This window comes from Hippopotamus amphibius, chromosome 1, assembly GCF_030028045.1.
Source record: "Hippopotamus amphibius kiboko isolate mHipAmp2 chromosome 1, mHipAmp2.hap2, whole genome shotgun sequence".
NCBI lineage: Eukaryota > Metazoa > Chordata > Mammalia > Artiodactyla > Hippopotamidae > Hippopotamus > Hippopotamus amphibius.
The window spans coordinates 185,844,549-185,853,195 of NC_080186.1; the positions used below are offsets into that span (position 1 = coordinate 185,844,549).

The 8,647-nt window shown below is 43.2% G+C and overlaps 1 pseudogene; it reads right to left on the reverse strand.

Annotated features, from left to right (window-relative positions):
* Positions 1 to 5,474: 5,474 nt before the first annotated feature.
* On the reverse strand, positions 5,475 to 7,395 carry LOC130844047 (cyclic AMP-dependent transcription factor ATF-4-like; annotated as a pseudogene).
* Positions 7,396 to 8,647: the final 1,252 nt, after the last annotated feature.

Consider the following 8,647-nt stretch of genomic DNA (forward strand, 5'->3'; position numbering starts at 1 on the left):
CCTGTGATTTGCACCCTGCTGCAGAGTTTTCCTCATTGCTTAAGCTGCAGAGGCTTTCCATTCCTTACAGACCAGAGCTCTGATTCCTTAGTATAGCATTCACTGGCCCTGTGCACAAACTGAACCCCAACATTCCTTCTTTGTCCTATGCAACCCCTCTACTCTTTCTAATTGACTTTACGGTACTGCCTTCCACTTCTGCAAAAAGCTACCTTGCGTACTCTTAGACTTTTCCTTTTGTGCCAATTCTCCTTCCTTATTTCTTCCCCATGTTACCAAGTCCAAGCTCGCTCTGCTTGCCACAGAACAGGCCAATGAATTGGAGATGAGGTGTTGAGGCAAGGAATATGACTTTATTTGGAAAACCAGCAGACCGAGAAGATGGCAGACTAATATCTCCAAAAACCTTCTTAACAGGGTCTGGGTACCAGTTTTTAATAGAATCAGAGAGGGAGAGACAGGGAAGTAAAGTAAAAAGGGTTATCAGTCTTGCAAAACAGCTCCTGGAATGGCTAGCCTCTAGGAAGGGATATGTTAATTTCTTCTTCTCTGCAGCCATTCACAGGTGGTCAGGGTTGTCTGAGGCAGGCCATTATTTATGATCAAAATAATGAAAGCAAAGGTTAAAGTCAAAGAAACAGATCCAACGTGGAGTCCAGTTTAGCTCTTCCCTGTTGCACGCAGGTCTTAGCTCAATTCTCTCAGTAGTCCCATCACAATCCAGCCAAACCAATGACCAAATTAAACAAACAAAAAGTAAATAAGTAATAGGATTAGTGTGTTAACCTCCCCTCTGAGGTGTCCATTTCTGTCTTTGTACCTACAGTCAGTTCTCAGTGTGGCAGCCAGTTGGAATATTTCTAACATATGGGTCAAGTTGTGTTGTCTTTTTGCTCTTAACCCTCCGGTAGCTTCCCATCTGCGGAAAGAATGGCCTCAAGGTCATCGATGATGTGTGTGGTTCATCCTTCTCTCTCCTAATTTCATCTCCTATTTCCTGCTTCCTTGCTGTGCCTCAAACAAGCTGAGCCCACTCCTGCCCCTGGGCTTTCACTTTTCTTCTATCTCAGTGGCTCTCAACCAGCAGTGATTTTGTCCCCCACAGGACATGTAGCAATGTCTGGAGACATCTTTGGTTGTCAGACAATGGTCACAACTGGGGTAGCAGATGTTACCCACCACTACTAGCATCTAGTAGGGACGCTGCTGAACATCCTGCAGTGCACAGGTCAGCACTGCCACCCCCAACCTGGCAAAGACTAATAATCCAGCCCCAAATGTCAATAGTGCTGAGCCGGGGAAACCCTTCTCTATCTAAAAGCTCCAGATAAGCACTTAACTGTTTCCTGTCATTCATCAGGTCCCTGATCAAATGACAAATCTGTGAAGCCCTCTCTGATCCAGAATTGCAACACCCAATGCTCTCTAGCCTCCGTCTTGCTTTATTTTGCTCTTATTACTCTCTGACATTCTATGCATTCTACTTTTTGTATTTTTTTTTCTTTCCCCACTAAATTATGAGATCCACAAAGGTCAGTATTTTTGCGTGTTTTGTTTACGTCTGTATTTCAAACACCTTGAAGAGTGCCTGGTACTTAATAGGTGTTCAGTAACTATTTGTTGAATTAATGAATATCTAACATGCATTGTACTACTCAGTATTCTGTTACATGTGCTAATTCACTTAATCTTCACAACAGCGTGGGGTGGATACTGTCTATTTTATTCTCATTTAAGGCAGGGAAATGAGGTATACCACGGTCTCAGAATTGATAAATGTCAGAGCTAGAATTCAGACAGGACTCTTACCCCTCAAAATACTGCTGATGTGGGTTGAATTGTGTCCCCTGCAAAAAAGATAAGTTGAAGTCATAACCCCCACCTTATTTGGAGGCAGTCTTTATAGAGTTAATCAAGTTAAAATTAGGTTGTTAGGATGGGCTCTAATCCAATATGACTGGTGTCCTTATAAAATGAGGGAATTTGGATGCAGAGACAGACATACACAGAGGGAAGATGATGTGAAAACACATAGGGAGAAGCCAGCCATCTCCAAGCCAAGGAGAGAGGCCTTTCCTCACAGCCTTCAAATGAAACCAGCTCTGCTAACACCTTGGTCTTTGACGTCTGGCTTCCAGAACTGAGAGACAATACATTTCTTTTATTTAAGGTAAACAGTCTGTGGTACTTTGCTATGGCAGCCCTAGCTAATACGTTTAGCTACCAGAATAGCTGAATTTTGAACTTTTGAACCAGTTGTGTGTTTGTGTAATATCCTACTAAGTGAAAACAGTAGTTATTCATTTGTCTGGAAGTCAGGATCATGTTTTGGAGAACTTCAAATGATTCACAATTTGATAGTGTTTGGTTTTTTTTTTAGCCAAGGAACAACATCCTTTTAAGTTAGGTATTCAAATCAGCCTAGATTTTTATCATGACATTTCATATAGTGTCAACATTTGTACTATATCAGCTATGCATGAAATATCTGGAAACATGCAATTCATTTGCAATTTTTATTTTTTTGTAGTATAGTTGCTTTACAATGTTGTATTAGTTTCTACTGTATAGCAAAATGAATCAGCTATATGTATACATACATCCCCCCCCTTTTTTTTTTTGGATTTCCTTCCCATTTAGGTTACCACAGATCTTGAGTAGAGTTCCCTATGCTATACAGTAGGTTCTCATTGGTTATCTATTTTATACACAGTATTAATAGTGTATACATGTCAATCCCAATCTCCCAATTCATCCCATCCCCACCTTTCCCCCTTGGTCTCCATACGTTTGTTCATTCTCTACATCTGTGTCTTTCTGATTTGTAAATAAGATCGTCTATACCAATTTTTTCAGATTCCATATATATGAGTTAATATACAATATTTGTTTTCTCTTTCTGACTTACTTCACTCTGTATGACAGACTCTAGGTCCATCCACATCTCTACAAATGAGTCAATTTCATTCATTTTTATGGCTAATATTCCATTGTATATACGTACCGTATCTTCTTTATCCATTCTGCTGTTGATGGACCTTAAGGTTGTTTCCATGTCCTGGCTATTGTAAACAGTGCTGCAATGAACATTGGGGTGCATGTGTCTTTTTGAATTATGGTTTTTCTCTGGACATACGCCCAGTATTGGGATTGCTGGGTCACATGGTAGTTCTGTTTTTAGTTTTCTAAGGAACCTCCATACTCTTCTCCATAGCGGCTTCATTTGGAATGCTTTTGTATAAATATTGCTCCCTTCTCAGTTTTCTGTGAAGTTAGATTCCAATTTTTTTCTTTTCTCCATCATTCTAACACTAGCAAGATGAGGCAGCCTGGTAAGGCGTAGAGTGTGTATGGAGCACAGCCTCTGGATCCAGCCTGTATAGATGACATCCCAGCTCTACCATTTAGCTGTGTGACTTTGGGCAAGTTACATAAGCTCTCTGTACCTCTGTTCCCTCATCTGCAAAATAGGGGTGACAACAGAACCTATTTCACAGGGTTCTCATGAAGATTGAATGAGTTGCTATTTGTAAAGTTTTTGGAAGCGTGCCCAATGCAAAATAAATGTTTCTTAGATATGTATATGTATTTCCTCTGCGCCACACAGCATGTGGGATCTTTATTCCCTGACCAAGGATGGATACCATACTCCCTGCAGTGGAGGCGTGGCACCTTAACCACTGGACCTCCAGGGAAGTCCCTCTCAAATAATTTAAGAAAGAAAGAAGAAGAAAAAAAAAAAACACAGCTAGATGCTAAAATTGAGATAGATGAATACATAGTTCTTGCCTTTAGGAAATGACAGTAAGGTTGGGGAGTATGGGATCCTTAGCTCCTTCAGGCATCACTACTAAGCTTAGACTCTTTCAGAGATGAGAAAAAAGATGCAGAAGATAAGAGCTCAGCCTTAGGTCTCAGACCGTTCACCTACTCATATTTATGGAGTATATCCTAGGTGCCAGACACTGTTAGACCTGGGAACCAGGCAGACCATGTCTCTGTCTGGAAGGCCATGGAGCAGGCTGGCCTGAAGAAGGTTGACTTTGGAAATTCCTAAGAAGGAAGTCAAACGAACTTGGAATGATGCAAATGATATTACTCTACCCTTTCCCGAGCTAGAGAAGAAAATTCTGCCAGAGACCTATGATCAGGTCACTTTTGTTGTCCACATGCTGTTTCTTCAGGTTAAGATAATTTCTTAATGACTTGAAGTCATTAACATATTTTTGTTCTAACTCTCACATATGATAGAAAGAAGTTGTAGTGCGTAGTTTGCCAGATAATCTCTTTGTTACTCTTCCCCCTCTCCGCATCTGGAGGGTAGACCCTGGCTTTTATTGGAGCCTGGCACCCATGAGGGAGCCAGCCTTCTCAGTCAGGAGGCCCTCTGACCCTGTGGGCACAGCCCTGTTGGCACATACCCCTCCCTCTGCTGGAGGAGGCTAATAGCGACATGTCATCGAAATCAAAATAGGAAAAGACAAAGTAAACAAAACCCGAGGTACAGACTTGCCAGGCGACAGGATGAAAATGCAGAGGCTTAATATAACTGAAGAAAGAGTATTAAAAGAAATCAAATGTAAAGAAACTTGTACCATAATGTTTATTGCAGCACTATTTACAATAGCCAGGACATGGAAGCAACCAAAATGCCCATCAACAAATGAATGGATACAGAAGATGTGGCATATATATACAATGGAATATTACTCAGCTATAAAAAGGGATGAGATGGAGCTATATGTAATGAGGTGGATAGAACTACAATCTGTCATACATAGTGAAGTAAGTCAGAAAGAGAAGGACAAATATTGTATGCTAACTCACATATACGGAATCTAAAAATGGTACTGATGAACTCAGTGACAAGAACAAGGATGCAGATACAGAGAATGGACTGGAGAACTCGAGGTATGGGAGGGGGCGGGGGGTGAAGGGGAAACTGAGACGAAGCGAGAGAGTAGCACAGACATATATATACTACCAACTGTAAAACAGTCAGTGGGAAGTTGTTGTATAACAAAGCGAGTCCAACTCGAGGATGGAAGATGCCTTAGAGGACTGGGGCAGGGAGGGTGGGGGGGACTCGAGGGGGGGAGTCAAGGAAGGGAGGGAATACGGGGATATGTGTATAAAAACAGATGATTGAACCTGGTGTACCCCCGAAAAAAAAAATTAAAAAAAAAAAAAAAAAGAAATCAAATGTAAAAATTACCATGCTTCACTGAATACATTTGAATTACATTTTGTTTGCCTCATTTGTCTTAAACATTTTCTACTGAAAATATGGACGAAGCATTTTATCATGTGTTTCCATTTATCAAACAAGAAGTTGAATTTTATTTTTTTTAATTTCCCCAATTTAAAAAATATTTATTTTATTTATTTTTACTTTCACTACAAAATAATTTATTAAAACACAGCGTCAGCACTAGCCTCCTATATACAAGCACACACACTCCTAACTACCCTAACTAAGGGAGCCTTTTCGTCCCCCTTGCCTTGCGGACCTCTTCTATCAGATCTTTCACATACTGGATCTCCTTGGCCAAAGAATCTGCCTTCTCTTTCAGAGCCTCATTCTTCTTTTCTAGCTCTTTACATTCACCAGTGAGGGCCTCCTGCTCTGCCCTCTTTTTCTGGCGGTACCTAGTGGCTGCTGTCTTGTTCTGTTCCATTTTTTCAGCTTCTTATTTAGTTTCTCACCCTTTACTTTTGCTGCTACCGTCTTGTCTCCAGGAGGGTCGTAAGGTTTGGGGCAGGCAGAGCCACTGGGGGGCACCTGGAGATATCAGGCTCCTATCTGGAGAGCCCCTGGAGGTAGAGGGGCTATGTTGGGGAGAGCCCAGGTAGGAGACAGGGCTCGCACAGATGCAACTATCATTACCTGAGGGGCATCCTCCTCCTTTATGCACCGAGAGAGCACAGTAATGTTAAGTGGTGGAATCTGGCTTCCCAGCCCCTTCAGAGATAACCACTTCACTGCCCTGCTCTCAACCAAAGCAGTGATGTGGTGCGGAGGACGGGCCCCTGGGGGAAGGGGAAGAGGTTGCAAGAGGGCAAGGGGCGCCCTGGTCAGCTGTTGGTAAACCTTCTGGACGATGGCCAATCGGCTTCACTCTATGGGGGCCCTCCTTGTTAGTCTCCTGGAGTAGGGGGTCGAAGAGATCACACGTGATGTCCAATGTGGCTGAAAGCTCATCTGGCATGGTTTCCAGGTCATCTATACCCAATAGGGCATTCAAGTCAAACTCCTTCAGATCCATTTGCTCTACCATCCAGTCTGCCCCAGAGAAAGCACCCTCCTTGCCTTTGTCTGAGGCACTAACCAACCCATCCACGGCTAGCCACTGGGAGGAGTCCGCCTTAGCCTTGTATCGGGAGAACCCACGAGGTTTCAAGTGCTTGGCCAACTCCAGGCAGTCATCTAGGAGACCTAAGCTCTCTTCAGCCCCCAAACCTGACTGGTCGAAGGGGAACGTGAAGTCGCCCACCAACACCTCGCTGCTCAGGAAGCTCATCTCAGCCAAGTTGCCAGGTTTTGGTGGAATCGAGGAATGTGCTTAATTCGAAGGTGTCTTTGTCGGTTACAGCAAAGCTGCTGCTGAATGCCGTGAAAAGCACCATGGCTTAAGCTGCTGGGGCGGTGCCGCTGCAGGGCTTGGTGCTGCTGCTCCGCTGCAAAGGCCAGTGCTGCCGCCGGCATTGCTGCCTCTAATACGCCATAGTGGCCGTGGACCCTGCGGGAGCGGAGGAGAGGAGGCACATACTCAATCGGAGGAACTACATCTATAGGCGGGAGAAGAGGAAAAAAAAATCTATTTATTTGGTTGCGCCTCATCTTACTTGTGGCAGACGGGCCCCTTAGTTGTGGCATGCAAACTCTTAGTTGCAGCATGCATGTGGGATCTAGTTCCCTGACCAGGAATTGAACCCTGGCCCCCTGCATTGGGAGCTCAGAGTCTTAACCACTGGGCCACCAGGGAAGTCCCAAGAAATTGAATTTTAGAAAATAACTGCTCACAATTGAGAATAAATCAACCTGGGGATATCTTTTTGTTTAGCAAAATATTTTTACTCTGAAATTAAATATGATTGTATGCCATTGCTATTGCACATAAATCTAGAGATTTTCACCAGGTATAAAATGTGCCACCTATTTCACGCTTCCATTTCTCTCATAGTGCCTGCACAGGAAACAAATAGAAAATAAGTCACTGATAGGTTGTTTCTCTATGCACAAGACCAGTTAGTCCAGTTCTGAACAAACCATGGCACTTGGATTCCATACTGAGATTGTCCACTGATCCTGGGGTCTGGTTTCAACCACAGAGAACAATCCAGATTCGCTTCATAGCTTACAGGGCGGTGTGCATTTTTTGCTTTTCTTTCCATGTAGGAGAAGGACAAGAAAGACAATTTTGTGCACTTCCCTGTTTGACTAGGCATCAGGAAAATGTACTTGAATAAAGGAACTGAGTAGTTGTGTTAGTTTCCTATGGCTGCTATGACAAATTACTACAAACTCAGTAGCTTAAAACGACAGAACTTTATGGTCTTACAGTTCTCTATGTGAGAAGTCAGACACAAGTCTCACTGGGCTAAAATTAGCATGTCCTCAGCAAGGTTACATTCCTTCCCGGAGGCTCAAGCAAAGATCTGTTTTTTGGCTCATTTTGGGTTTTTGGCAAAATTCAGGCTCTTGTGGTTATAGGACTGAGGTTGCCATTTCCTTCCTCATTTTCAAAGCCAGCAGCAGTCAGTTGAATCCCTCTCATACTTGAAATTTCTCTTCCTTTTTCTTCCATCTCATCTCACTGACCCATCTTCCTTCCACTTTCATTTTTAGGGTCTCATGTGATTACTGGGCCCACCCAGATAATCTAGGATAATCTCCCTATTTTAAGGTCCATAACTTAATCACATCTGCAAAGTCCCTTTTGCCACGTAAGGGGACATGGTCACAAGTTCTGGGTGTTAGGGCATGGACATTTTGGCCGGGGGGGGGGGGGGCAGTGCATTATTCTGCTTAACACATGAGCCATACGTGGAGGGTCCAAAACCGGCCTCAAGGTCCCTAGAAAGAATGTATATGTTAAGATCAATGAGCTGGTGTAGCCTCTTTATTCCCAATGGGGGCCCACCCAGGACATGGCAAAGGTTTAAATAAGGCACAGGCCCTGGAGCAGATGCCTTGACTTACTAGCTGCATAATCTTAGGAAAGTTATCAAACTCCAAAAGCCCCATGTTCCTCTGTCTATAAAATGAAGATGATGTTAGTATCTTCCTGCTATTTAGACTGAATGTTTGTGTCCTGTCCAAATCCATATGTTGAAACCTAATCCCCAATGTGATTTGGGGATGGGGACTCTGGGAGGTAATTATGTCATGAGGGTGGAGCCCTCATTAATGGGACTAGTGCCCTTGTAAAAGATGCCCCAGAGAGCTCTCTCACTCCTTCCATCATGCAAGGACACAGAGAGAAGATGGCACTTCATGAACCAGGAAGCCATCTCTCACCAGATACCAGATCTGACAGCTCCTTGATCTTGGATTTCCCAGCCTCCAGCGCTATGAGAAATAAATATTTGTTGTTTAAATTACCCAGTCTATTTTTGATATAGCAGTCCAAATGGACTAATATAA